At 49.6% G+C, this 14,038-nt stretch overlaps 1 long non-coding RNA gene across 1 annotated transcript in view; it reads left to right on the top strand.

Annotated features, from left to right (window-relative positions):
- The window catches only part of LOC146355055 (uncharacterized), a 51,773-nt gene extending 39,308 nt beyond the window's left edge, over nucleotides 1-12,465 (top strand). The window contains exons 3-6 of the long non-coding RNA XR_014787441.1: nucleotides 8,396-8,478; nucleotides 10,443-10,514; nucleotides 10,912-10,977; nucleotides 11,551-12,465. This is a non-coding gene — a long non-coding RNA (uncharacterized LOC146355055). The remainder of the gene's footprint in view (nucleotides 1-8,395; nucleotides 8,479-10,442; nucleotides 10,515-10,911; nucleotides 10,978-11,550) is intronic.
- The last annotated feature ends 1,573 nt before the right edge of the window (nucleotides 12,466-14,038 follow it).

The following is a 14,038-nucleotide window of genomic DNA, read 5'->3' as shown; positions in this document are numbered from 1 at the left end:
TTCTGTGCAGAGATATGTATTTTTCACATACAGTGCAACCCCGCCTCCCTTTCTGTTCCTCCTGTTCCTCCTGTTCTTTTTGAACAAGTGATATGTTCAAACGATGGACATAGGCGCATGCACTGCAATGGAGAGAACAGCTCTGATAGCACCCAATAATAGTCTTCAGACACATGTAGGAAGAAAGCCAGACTATGAAGCACATGGTCTTCAGTGTCTATATACTAATGCCCAGAGTATGGGAAACAAACAGAACGAACTTGAACTCTTAATACAAGAGGGAAATTATGACCTGATAGGTATAACTGAGACTTGGTGGGATGACTCTCATGACTGGAATACAGCAATTGAAGGATATAACTTGTTCCAAAAGAACAGGAGGAACAGAAAGGGAGGTGGGGTTGCACTGTATGTGAAAAATACATATCTCTGCACAGAAATACAGGAGGAGGAGCTTGGTAGCCCCATCGAGAGCATCTGGGTTGAAATAAATGGAGCAAAGAATAAAAGGAACCTGGTGGTCGGAGTCTACTACCGGCCACCCAATCAAGGAGAAGACAAGGATGAAACTTTTGAAAAGCAAATAGCCAATGTTTTAAGGAAGCATGATGTAGTAGTAATGGGGGACTTCAATTTCCCCGATATTTGTTGGGAGACAAATTCTGCAAAACATGGCCCCTCCAGGAAATTCCTGACTTGTGTGGCGGATAACTTCCTCCTACAGAAAGTAGAGGAAGGAACTAGAGGATCGGCTATCCTTGACTTGATCCTAACCAACAGAGATGACTTAGTGGATAAAGTAGCAGTTACAGGAACTCTGGGGGAAAGCGACCATGTTGTACTTGAGTTCTTGGTTCTAAGGGAAGCAAAATCCGAGTGTAGTCAAACGCGTACCCTGGATTTTAGGAAAGCTGATTTTCATAAACTCAGAACAATGATCAGTAAGGTCCCATGGCAAGCAATGCTAGCGAGAAAAGGAGTCCAAGATGGGTGGGAGCTTTTAAAAAAGGAAATTCTCAAGGCACAATCACAAGCAATTCCAACAAGAAGAAAAGGTGGAAGACAACAGAAGAAGCCAATGTGGCTTCACAGTAAGCTCAGGGATGACCTGAAAACAAAAAAGGACACATATAGGAAGTGGAAAGAAGGCCAAGTAACAAAGGAAGAGTACAGGCAGGTAGCACAGAATTGCAGGGATGGCATCAGGAAGGCTAAAGCTGAGAATGAGCTGAGGTTAGCGAGGGATGTTAAAAACAACAAAAAGGCTTTCTTCAGCTACATGCATAGTAAAAGGCAGAGGAAAGAAACGGTGGTTCAGCTATTAAATAAGGATGGCAAAACGCTAACAGATGACAAAGAAAAGGCAGAGGTGCTCAATTCCTACTTTGGCTCAGTCTTCTCCCAAAAGAGGGTCTATGACGCCCCTGGCAAAGGCAAATTACAGGCTGAAGGGGCAGGATTGCAGCTTGAGATCGACAGGCATATGGTCAAGGAACACCTCATTACTTTGAATGAGTTCAAATCTCCAGGGCCAGATGAACTGCATCCTAGAGTCATAAAGGAACTGGCAGAAGAACTCTCAGAACCGCTGTCTATTGTCTTTGAGAAATCATGGAGGAAGGGGGAAGTGCCAGATGACTGGAGGAGGGCTAACGTTGTCCCTATCTTCAAAAAGGGTAAAAAGGAGGAACCTGGGAACTACAGACCAGTCATTCTGACATCAATCCCTGGGAAAATTCTGGAGCAGATCATAAAGCAATCCATCTGGAAGCACCTTGACAACAATGCCGTGATTACTCAAAGCCAACATGGATTTGTCAAAAACAAGTCCTGCCAGACAAATCTGATCTCATTTTTTGATCAAGTAACCTCCCTTGTAGACCATGGGAATGCTGTAGACATCATATACCTCGACTTCAGCAAAGCTTTCGACAAAGTGCCCCATGATATCCTGATGAGCAAACTAGCTCAAAGTGGGCTAGATGAAACAACGATCCGGTGGATCCACAGTTGGCTACAGAATCGGACTCAAAGAGTGCTTCTCAATGGGACCTTCTCAACCTGTGGAGAGGTAACGAGTGGGGTACCGCATGGCTCAGTCCTGGGCCCAGTGCTCTTCAACATTTTTATGAATGACTTGGAGGAGGAGGTACAGGGAATGCTGATCAGTTTTGCAGATGACACAAAAATGGGAGGGATAGCTAATACTTTGGAAGACAGAAACAAAATTCAAAGTGATCTGGATAGACTGGAGCGCTGGGCAGAAAACAACAGAATGACATTTAATAGGGATAAATGCCAAGTTCTGCACCTAGGAAAAAGAAACCAAATGCACAGTTACAAGATGGGGTATACGTGGCTCAACCACACTACAAGCGAGAAGGATCTTGGAATTGTTGTAGATCACAAGCTGAATATGAGCCAACCATGTGATGTGGCTGCAAAAAAGGCAAATGCTATTTTGGGCTGCATTCATAGAAGCATCGCTTCCAAATCCCGGGAAGTACTAGTTCCCCTCTACTCAGCACTGGTTAGGCCTCATCTGGAGTACTGTGTCCAGTTCTGGGCACCACACTTTAAGAAGGATGCAGACAAACTGGAGAGGGTTCAGAGGAGGGCAACAAAGATGATCAGGGGACTGGAAACAAAGCCCTATGAAGAGAGACTGAAAGAACTGGGCATGTTTAGCCTTGAGAAGAGAAGACTGAGGGGAGATATGATAGCACTCTTCAAGTACTTGAAAGGTTGTCACAGAGAAGAAGGCCAGGATCTCTTCTTGATCATCCCAGAGTGCAGGACACGGAATAATGGGCTCAAGTTACAGGAAGCCAGATTCCGGCTGAACATCAGGAAAAACTTCCTGACTGTAAGAGCAATACGACAATGGAACCAATTACCTGGGGAGGTGGTGGGCTCTCCCACACTGGAGGCCTTCAAGACGAGGCTGGACAGCCATTTGTCAGGGATGCTCTGACTTGGATTCCTGCACTGAGCAGGGGGTTGGACTCGATGGCCTTGTAGGCCCCTTCCAGCCCTACTATTCTATGATTCTATGATATCCTTCAATTGCTGCATTCCACTCATGAGAATCATCCCACCAAATCTCAGTTATACCTATCAAGTCATAATTTCCCTCTTGTATTAAGAGTTCAAGTTCGTTCTGTTTGTTTCCCATACTCTGGGCATTAGTATACAGATATTGAAGACCATGTGCTTCATAGTCTGGCTTTCTTCCTACATGTGTCTGAAGACTATTGGATGCTATTAGAGCTCTTCTCTCCATTGCAGTGCATGAGCCTATGTCCATTGTTACCCCCAACTTTACATCTCCCTTCCCCTGTAGGATTCAGTTTAAAGCCCTCCTGATGAAGTTCTTCATGTTGTGGCCAAACACATTCTTTCCATCCTTTGTGAGGTGCAACCCGTCCCTTGCCAACAGCCCATCTTCCAGGAGGTATAGCCCACAGTCCCAGAATCCAAATCTCTCTCGTCAGCACCACCTTCGTAGCCAGTCATTCATCCGGAGTATTTTTCATTCCCTTTCTATCCCTCTTCTAACTACTGGAAGGATGGATGAGAAAACTATCTGGGCCCCAAAGATCTTGAGTTTCCTTCCCAAAGCTTCAAAGTCTGACATGATTTCTTCGTAGCTCCGCTTGGAGGTATCATTTGTTCCCACATGGATGAGAAGAAAGGGATACCTGTCAGTGGGCTTTATGAGTGCAGACAACCTTTCAGTCACGTCTCTAATCCATCCTCCCGGGAGACAACATACCTGGTGAGTCCACGGGTCTTCACGACATACTCGGGTCTCGATCCCACGCAGCAAGGAGTCTCCCACTACTACCACTCTTCTCTTATTCTTGTTATTCACCATGGCTTGGTAGAGTGAGAAACAACCCTCCAATAACCCATGGTCTGTTGTTGGGTTATGCCATAGTTATGTCAAAATAAGCCATGGTAGCTTATTTTTTTATCATGTGAACCAGGTCACTGACTGGGCTCGCACATCATGCTAAGCCACGGTGAGTTGTTATTATGGGTATCGGCAGAGTGGCTTAGCATAACATCCAAACCCAGAGTGGGTTTCCCATCATGGGTTATTTCACACAAACAAGCCACCCTGAGAACCTATGGCTTGTAGTAGGATTGTTTAAGGTGGCTTATTCTCAGGCTAGCCTTTTGTTACATCTCAACCTGGCAGGGTGAATTTTTTCATGGGTTGTTGGGAACAGCTAGAGAGCTGGGTGGCAAGAGCAGAAAAAACCCCTGTCACTCCTTGCAATCTTGCTAGTGCTGCCACCATTCTCTCTCATCTTTCCTCATCCCTTCTCATCCCACTTAAGACAAAGGTATTTGCTGGCAAGGAAAGCACTGAAATGAAGGATGAAATTGACAAGGACATTGACATAATAATATTTTGTTTCAAGCACCAAGGGAAGGGGAGCTAAAATAGGCTGGCGGCTGCAGGAGAGAAGGCGCTTGGGGGGGGTGCTTACTTCAGTGTAACATGAAGCAGCCTTTAAAAAGAAAAGGTGTTCACTAGCAAGGGAAGCCCCCTCCGCAACTGGTCCATTGTGGTTGCCAGCTGACGAGGGAAATTCCTCCCCCACATCAGATTGCATTGGAAAAAGGAAATAATTTTCTGAGCCCTTATGAATGTGGGAACACATTCACAAGCTTTTTTGCAGGGGAGCTCTTGTGCAAGAGTGAAAGACCACCTGTCCACCTGTCTGCTATTTAGCCAACATATCCCTCTGTTGTCACTGTCCCCCATTTCGGCGCTAAGTGGTTGCTGAGTGCAAAGAGTGGAGCTGTAGGCCAAAACATCTGGAAGACCACAAGTAGCCCAGTCCGATCTACATAAAGTATGCAAGTTGCCCCCAAAATCCAAATATACATACAATCCATTGTTATTATTCCCATATTGCAGGGGGGGGGACTGAGCTGAGAGAGTAGTTTACAACAACCCTGCAATGTAGTCCATGGTTGTTATTCCCATATTGTGGGGAGGGGAAATGAGAGTAGTGTGCAAGGACAAAACTGAGAGAGTAGTAAAAACAACACTGTATTGCAGTCAGATATTCCAGTGGGAGGTAGCAAAATGTGTGTGGGGGGGTTAAGTTGATCACAGCAGTGATGCTGGAGGAAGGGGGAAATTGCCCCTTCCCCAAACTTATGCACTCACAAAAGTATCCTTATTTTTCCCCAGTGGGTGAGAAACCAACTGGAATGTCATTACAGTTAGGGTTGCAGGCTCTTTAAATAAGAAAAACAAATTGCATACCTTCATGGGGGCCTGATCTTAGAAAACTCTCTATTCATCCAAGGTGTACAGGAGTGTATTTGCTTACATGTCCCCTGCCCCCAATCAATACTATGCATGCATAATAGCAGACCACTACAGATTAACCTAACAATATATATTACAACTGTGTCACAAACACAAATCATGAATGAAAAGTACATGTGGTATAGATAACTCAGTGAGCCACGGCACAGACTATAGAATCAGTAAGCTACACACATGCCTCACACAGAATTCTGTGGTTCTATTAATCACAGATTTAAGCATGGGAGTCACACACACATGCTTTTTATTACTCAGTCTCTCATCCTGGCATGCACACACACAGGACAACAAGACCAAACCCATTCCAGACTGAGCATGATCCACACCATTCTCTCTCTTTTTCCCAGTCATTTAGCAACCTACTTACAGACCAGTCCTAATCATATTCCTAAGAAGTAAGTCTCTAGAAAGAAGTGTACTTCGGATCGAAGCTTTAGAGGCCAGCTGGAATAATAAGCAGAAGAGATTGGAGCTTGGCATGGGACAGATTCATTCGGATCCCTGCTCTAAGCAATTCACTGGGTGGCCCAAGAATGTCTCTGTCCCTCCGTTTAACTTGCCAAACAGGGAGGGGGGGTTCCCCCTGGAGTTACATTATTCAAAATGGTCAGTTTAGAAAACTTTTCCCCATCCCACTCCTCAGAGGTTATGTGTTGCATAATTTATAACTACTAGATTCGCAAAAAGAAAGATTAAGGGATGGGATACTGCTAGAATGAAAGCTTCTGTTTACCATAGACAGATTTAGTGCTTAGCTATTAAGCAAGGAAAACAAATGCAAACACACGTAACAGAATATGATGCAGGTTTGCAGAGAATCTGTTCCTAAAAATTCAACAGAGCATGAAAATGTTCTCTTGAACAGAAGCCGAGATGGGATCTCAGAAGGAACACACTTCCTTAGGTATGCTGCTGTTTCCAGTCAGAGTAATATACTTTCCACTTTTCAGTTGCTTCCCACTTAAGACACAAAGATGTAAACCCTTAATATTTTGTCTTTTGCCAGTCTCACCACTTCAGTGAACCAAGTCTCTGAAAATGCTTGTCCTGCCAAATAGCATTTGAGAAGCTATCTGGCACCATGCTCCATGGGATCTGTAGTTTCTTTCTCAGTAAATTTCCAGTACCTCTGCTGTAAAGCTGCCACTTTAATGTAAAATACTGCAATTCAAAACAAAAAAAAATCCCACCTTTCTAATGCATATTCAGGGCAGCTTGCAACAATTAAAATAACATAATCTCATGATAAAACAGACCACAATCCTAAAGACTGAAGCTTGATAGACAGAAGGCTCCAGCAGGGTCGGAGAAATGACAGAAATGACTTTTTAGTCCCCCATTCCTCCTGAAATGTATTTTACGCTAGACAGGCTCAATGGCCTATCTAGCTCTCCTACCTTCCGGTGGGAGCAGGGGAATGGAGAGCCTTGTAGATCTAGCAGAAACAGAGGAATGGAAATAACCAATATTTTTTAAAAATCTACTACCTCACATTGATTCAAGTCATATTGAATTTCTCAGTATTTTCTTTTTTAAAATCAAGCTTTCCCTTCAGTGCATTGCATATTTTCCACCATTTAGTCCAATGTGTTGTTGTTCTTAAATGAGTTGTTCATTTCTTCTAACATGTTGCCATTTTTTTTTTCCTCTCTGACTTTTTCCTTCAAATCCTGTCTGAAAATGTATCTACTTTTGGCACAAGAACAACTGCTCCATGTCCAGCCCAAACCACATCATCAGTAACACCAAGTATTCATCCCCCCGCCCCGCTTATACAGTCATCGTCACCAAAGATGCTACACCCTGCTCATTTCCCATGACTGCACTCAGAACACATCCACAAATGTCTGTGTTTCTTCACTCCCAACACCACATTCTTTTTTAAGCTTTTGTCTTCATTTAGTGCTTCAGCTGCAGCTGTTGACCACAAAACTGCAGTCTCCTTGTTATGTCACACATTCACTCTTCCAAAGACACGTACACACACGTGGATGGTCTCCAAATAGCACCAGAAAGTTTTATACAACTTTCTCATGAAAGCAAAGAGATTTTCAGATCAGCATAGGGTGTTGTGCACAAAATACAGATGGAAGATTTTGCAAAGTCCCACACAAAGAACATTTTCAATCTGCTTACTGACTTACATCATAGGATCTTTAAAAAAATCCTATGCAGATATCAAGACATTCCAACTCTCTCAATGCTGAAGCATGTCTGAATGAGGACTTTTGGTGATTGCTAAGTGGAAGAAGCAGAATAGACACATATGTTTTTATTTTTAAAATGTGCTAAATACAATCCTCAGAAGAGGAAACGAGTTAGCTATATCTGGTTTAGATTCTGAGCTTTCATAACATGCTTTATAAAGTGAATATACACAATGAGGCTTTGAGAATTCAGTGACATTGGCAGAACTCCTCCATTGTACAGAATCTCATAATATATACATGCAATGTATAATAATAGCACAGTACAAGAGAAGTGTAAAAATGATTGGGCTGCAAAAGAAGAAATTAAAAGATGAGCAAATTAAGACTAGTCCTGCTCAAGGACTTTCAAACAGCATTCAACTGCATCCCCTAAAAATTAAGAAACCTCAGAGATTACATGTATTATTAAAAATGCCTTCTTGGTCTATGAAATCCCATCCTGTGTTTCAGGCTGGATCTACACTTACCGCCCCGTCTTCCTTCCAATTCGGTCTCACCGCCCGCCTTTCACACTACGCAGTACCCGCCTCGTATTGGACCCGGAGTTTCCGGGGTCCGCACCCCTGCTTTCAACATGCTGTTATCCCGGGATTCCCCCCTAATGTTCTCTGTTTTTCCACCTTTGCCACCGCATATGGTCGTTGTCCCCACCCATACATGGCCATATACAGCGGTGTTTGTATTTCCCTGCTGGCCAATCAGAGCGCACCACTCCCCCAGGTTGTGTTCTAGCCATCGATCGCATCTCTCCTCGAGCAGTCAGTGTCCATGAGCAAACAGGTAGCCCTCCAGTGCCCCCGCCCTTGCCTTTTTTTTTTTTTTTTTAAACCAGGATAACTTCTTCGAAGATTTGAAGAATCATAGTTGGGGGCTTGTAGATATCGCTGCAGCCTGCCCGTCTGCCCGGATCTTAAGGTAAATGCTTAAAGAACACTCCCCACCTTTCGTGTCCACCACTCCCCCAGGTATTCTCCTGGTATCGCTCGCATTCATTCCTGAGTGGCCAGCGGCTGAGAACCAACACGTGTCCCCCCTGCACCCCTGCCCTAGGCTTTTTTTTTTTTTTTTAAGGGTACCATCTTCGAATCTTCGAAGAATCGAAGTTTGGGGCTAGGCAGTATCGGTACAGCCTCCCCATCTTGCTGGATCATGTGGTGGGCGCGTAAAAACCGCCCTCCACCTTTCGTCCACGCGTTGCATTCCGCACTGTGTATTCCCCCCCCACTCTGCTCTTCCACCCGTGGCGCCATCGGTCAGCACCCTTGTCTGGGCACCACTCTCCTCCTCACCGCCCCCCCTGCAGGATGTGTATCGCGGCACCTCGAGCTGCTCCCTCCGCAGCAGCGCAGGAAATTTTTCTTTGGGAGGCTTCCGCGCTGCTCTCATCACCGCGAATTCCGTCCCTTCTCCAGGAGCGCCCCTGTGTACTGCACAAGGTGGCCACGTCCCCCCACCAATGCCTTCCCAAGAGTTTTTGTGGTGTGATTCCCCTCTACACAAGGGGCGTCTTCCCCCCCCTCCCCAAGACAGTCAAGGCATGCTCGTGGTTGTGAAAACAATGCGTCCTGAGACTGCTGGATTGGCATTATGGGGATTGTGCGCTGGGTGGCTGATCAGCCTTCCTGGCACACGTGACGTGTATGAGCACACAGTCCCATGGGATAGCATTTTCCCTGGAGCTTGAGTTGGAGCGTTTTCCCCGTTTCTCTTCCCCCAGAAAAGGCTACTATCTCCGCGCGCCTCCACGACACCCCTCTTTCCTTTTTTCCCTGCTTCAGCAATGTGCTGTGTCTCACTTTCGTGGGCAAACATGAGAGCATCCACTCGATTATGTGGTGGGCGCCCCCTGCACAGAAGGTGCTCAAAATCATGACCATGACATGCGGCTATCCTGTGATGCCCACCATGGACTGCAATTTACTTCCATATGTTCCTTTCTTAGGCTCTTACTGTGAGGGCCCCTGGGTGACCCTCGACAGCAGGGAGATCCCACTGCCACCACTGGAAATCCCAACCAGTACAGTTCTCGGAAAGATCTACTGCATCAGGCCACCCTTCCTTCCCCCATCCATGTCAACAGAGGATGGCTTCCACTAGCAAGGGAAGAGGGATGTTGTGGAGGTGGAGATAGTGGACTTGCTAGACATTTAGGGGGAGCAGAAGATCCAGGAGCAGCTTCGTAGCAGCCACGGGAACCTGGACTTCTTCGAGGAGATCTCCAGGCAGATGACTGAGCAGGGCCACACCTGTAGCGCTGTTGAGTGCAGGGGGAAGACAAAGTCATTGCGCCAGGAGTACAGGAGGGTGGTTAACCATAACTCCTGTTCAGGGAACAACACGGCCACCTGTCCATATTACGTGGAGCTCCACGGCATTCTCCGGGGGGATGCCACCATTCGCCTCAAGTGTGTGGTTGGGAGTCTGCAGATTGCTCGTGGCGCAGCGCGCGCGGAGACCCCAGAGACAGAACCCCTGGAAGGGGAAATGTTGGAGGTGCCAGAGGGATCACAGGAAGAGGAGGATTGCCTTCCCTTGGAGGCACGTGACGTGGGTAGGTTCTGTGTCCCGGGGTGGTGTCTGGGGGTGGTATGCATGGAGCATTGGCTGTCCTCCAGGGGCATGGCCACATACTCCATTCCGCATGGTCCCAGTGTAGCCCCACACATGTAGCCACACCACCTACAACCACAGGATGCCCCATCGGCCAACTGGGCCCGGGCCCACCCGCATACTCAACAATACTCCCTGGTTGCAGGTTGGGGCGATGTTGGGGGGCATGTGTGGAGCGGTCTGGGCACAAGAAGGATGGGGGTATCGGGTTACATAAAGAAGGACATGCCCAAGGACACAGTGGGCAACCAGAGACACACTTTTCACAGGCCTTCTCAGCCAGGAGCAGGAAGGAGAAGGACCCTCCCATGAAGAGTTTGCCGGGGAACCTGGGTGGAGCGGTGAGTTGGGGGGTGCACCAAAACCTTTCTGTGCAGCGACCAGTCAGTGTGGGGGGATGGGGGGGTGTCCACACTCTGCTGCCCTGGCTCCTTGAGTGGTTCCCACAGAGTGATCAGGGGGCCTGCCCACCGCAGCAAATGGTGCTATGTCAAAGCACCTCACCACGTGCCGTGCCTAGCTAGCTCGGGTGCCTGGATGGGCAGCTCTCAAACTCGCTTTAATGACCACCCCGGGTTGCTCTGCTATCCCCATCCGGGTACCTAAAAGCCCCACCTCGAAGCCACACTGCCCAGGGGGGGAAATTCCTGGGTGGATCCTGGTTGAGGGGTGGCCAGTGTGTGTTTCAAGAAGGTAGGTTTTCCTTTTGCTTGGCTGAAATCCGCCTCGCTTTTCCAGGTGCAGGGCAGAGCACACGTGCTCAAAGGGGAAGCGGGAGCGCTACAGATGAGCTTGAGGACACAGGTAGGCAAGGGGAGTAGCATGCTCCTGCGTGTTTGGTCCCCATGAGGGAGATCTGAGAGCATGCGTGCAACGTGTGCACTGCCTGGATACCCTCAGACTGGCCCTCCAGGATAACTCCCCCACCAGCCAACAAGCCCATTCTCCCATAGGGCTGAGCCCTGGCCAAGGTCTACCGCTGGTGGTCACAAATCAGCGTCGGCCAGCCCTCTATGTCCAGACCTCCCCGACACGCCCTCAGGGACAACGCCAGGGCCGATTACGGTGTCCCCTCCCTGCCGTGCAGGGAGGGAAGTTCGCGGTTACCATGGTATTGTTAAGGGTCTATACCTGCCCGGGGCCCTAAGCGTGGGTATTATCCCACCCTGGTCTCCACCCAGAAATTACATTTCTGAAAATATCAACACCTCCCACATTCCCAGGCTTTACTTGGGGTGGTGTTGGCCGTTAGAGGGAGACAACCATGGTTCCCGGCGATGGGCATTTCACATGCGGGCCCCATGCACGGCTATTGTTCTATGCCACCAGAGGCTCTACCGCATTGCATGCTTAAAACCTGTCAACTCTCTCTAACAGACCATCTAGTGACAAACAGGCAGGCCACATTATCCCCCACTATGCGCCTATCACAAATAAGAAAAAGAAGGAGCCATAGAGCGGCCAACGACATCGCGGAATGCATCATGTGTCATGCCTTGGAGGAGAATGATTGCATCCTCACGGTCACAGAAGGGGACGTGGCAGTGTTTAGGGAGTATGTAAGAAGATCCACTCTGGACGAGGAGGCTGTGAGCAGGGATAGGAGGGCACTCATCGCCTCCGTAGATGCCCATACGGACATTCTCTGGGCAATGCTGGCAAAGATGCCTGATCAGCGCTCAGGGCAGGAAGCTTCTCCCCCGGGGCGGGAGGTTGCGCGGTGTAGGCATACCCAGGAACATCATGTGCCAGCCCCCTGATTGCACACTCGGGGACACCACGACTCCCAGGAACGTGAGAGGAGCCCAATGAGGCCAGGCTTGGCCACCACGGGGACCCCCTCCCGGGTTCAAGTGGAGGCGTGTTGTGGGTGCTCGGATGAGGACCACGCGGTTGCACAAGCGCCCAAGGCAATTCTCCCCATGAGGGATTCCCCATGAAAGTTCCCTGCTTCCCCCCTCTGTTCAGGGCATCCCCCAAGTTCCACATGTGACCGCCACAGTAGGTGTGCCATGGTACGGTCTCCAAACGTTGTTTCCCCCATGCTATGTTTTTCCCCCATGTTGTTATCATATTCTCTTTGCAGTTCAGGGGGATGCCATAACGGAACCTGTCTTGAGCTGGCTAGAGTCACTTCCTGTATGGCGGGATTGGCTGTGTGCTGGAAAGAGGGCCCAGCGAGACTCGAGCTCGCAAAGAGAAGTGCCCCACACCGCTGTGCAGGGCCACGCTCAAGTATCTATCTCCCCTGTGTATTCCCCATCATCCCCATAGTAAAGCTCTTGAGAAACCAAACAAGTCTCTCCCACAAGTTGTGTCACTTATGAGAGCAGTGCGGCACCACAAAGGCGGCTTTATGTTAAAAATTTATTTAAGTGCTTGCTCGTTTTATTTATAAGTGCTATTTACAAAGTGCCCACCCCACCCCCCTGGTGCAATAGACCCCAGCTTAATGCTTCCCCCCCTAGCCTGCTCCCAACAGGTCTTCTTTTTTTCCTGGGCCTCCCTCTCAAGGCGCGACAGCCGCTTCTCCATCTTCCCCACTGAAAAAAAGGGAAAGATCCTGATCAGGGCCCCCACAAATAACAGCCTGCGTGTTGCCCACACACGGAAGTCGCCAGCCTTAGATACTCACTGGTCTTTTTCACGGAGCCCTCCAGGCAGATGATGGCTCCGAGGACAGTGGTGCTTGTCCCCACCTGCCTCGAAGTCACTCTGCTGGGTCCCACGACTGCGGGCCCTGCCGAGCCTTGGGCAGGCTACCCCGAAGTCCCCTGCATGGCCGCACCTGCATTGGCGGAGGGGGAAGTTGTGTCAGCACGACCCCAGTGATGGGACGCCCATGGAGGGGGTGATTGCATGCCGGTGGGCCACTCTTGGAGAAATTGGGCGTGTGAGCAGAGCAGGGAGAGAGCGTAGGGCTGCCCATGGGGAGGAGTGCTTGCCCTGCAGCAGGCCAGGAACCTGCTCGCCTTTTCCGCTCATTCCCTCGCTGTGTGGCAATGGGCTGCTCCCAGACAGCTGGCTGTTCCCTCACCGAAATCCCGCTGTCCGTGGCCCATCAGGGGCCATGTGCCGCTACAGGAGCAGTGTCCCCAGAACAAGGACATGCCGGGAACAGCCTCCACCGCACTCTTTTTAGGCTCACCTGCGGTCCTCCTCCTGGACGCGACCTGTCCCATGGTGGCCGCCGCAGGGGCGGGTTGGCTCCCAGCCTCAGGTCCGCCACCGGAGGAGGATGGCACTGCCCCCCCCCCCCGGAGCTGCTGACGGCGTTACTTGCCGCCTGGCCAGCGCTCTCTGCAGTGCTGGAAAAGAGAGGTTTGTGCTAAGGACAAGGGTGGCCCAAAGGGTTGGGGGGGGTGCCCCAACCGAGCTCACGTGCAGGCCTGGTGGCATTCCCACCTGCCACACAACAATCTCCCCACCAGTCACCCCACAGGCGCATGCATGGGGAAACGTACGCGTGCGCAAGGGCGTTGGCGCACCGCCATGCTTGAGCGAGCGCGCAGTTTCCTTGGCTTGTGCTGCCACAGCTGCCCAGAAATGTGGCACTGAGGTGAGGAGTGCTATGCCCCTGTCCAGAGGGGCCCTTGAGAGGGGCAATCCTGGGTATTGTCCTCGCATGCCCAGGCCACACCCCATTGCCCTCCCACAGCCTTTCCAGGCTGCCCCGGGCAAAGCACCCCCCCCCCCAGTGGGGACAGTGCAGTCAGGGGGCCCATTCGGGCTGTTGCGTATTGGAGTGTGCCGCATGTTCAGTGCAGGCAAGGGGGCACCACTGTGGCACATGTGGACGAGGGGGGCCTACCAGCACCACGCACAGCCAGAGTCGCCAGCGGGGCTTAACCCCAGGCATCATTGC

The sequence above is a fragment of the Heloderma suspectum genome, chromosome 2, assembly GCF_057233095.1.
Source record: "Heloderma suspectum isolate Gila_16-S chromosome 2, 16-S_ref, whole genome shotgun sequence".
Classification (NCBI taxonomy): domain Eukaryota; kingdom Metazoa; phylum Chordata; class Lepidosauria; order Squamata; family Helodermatidae; genus Heloderma; species Heloderma suspectum.
Note: the sequence above shows the minus strand (reverse complement) of the source record. Positions and strands in the feature narration are given on the sequence as shown.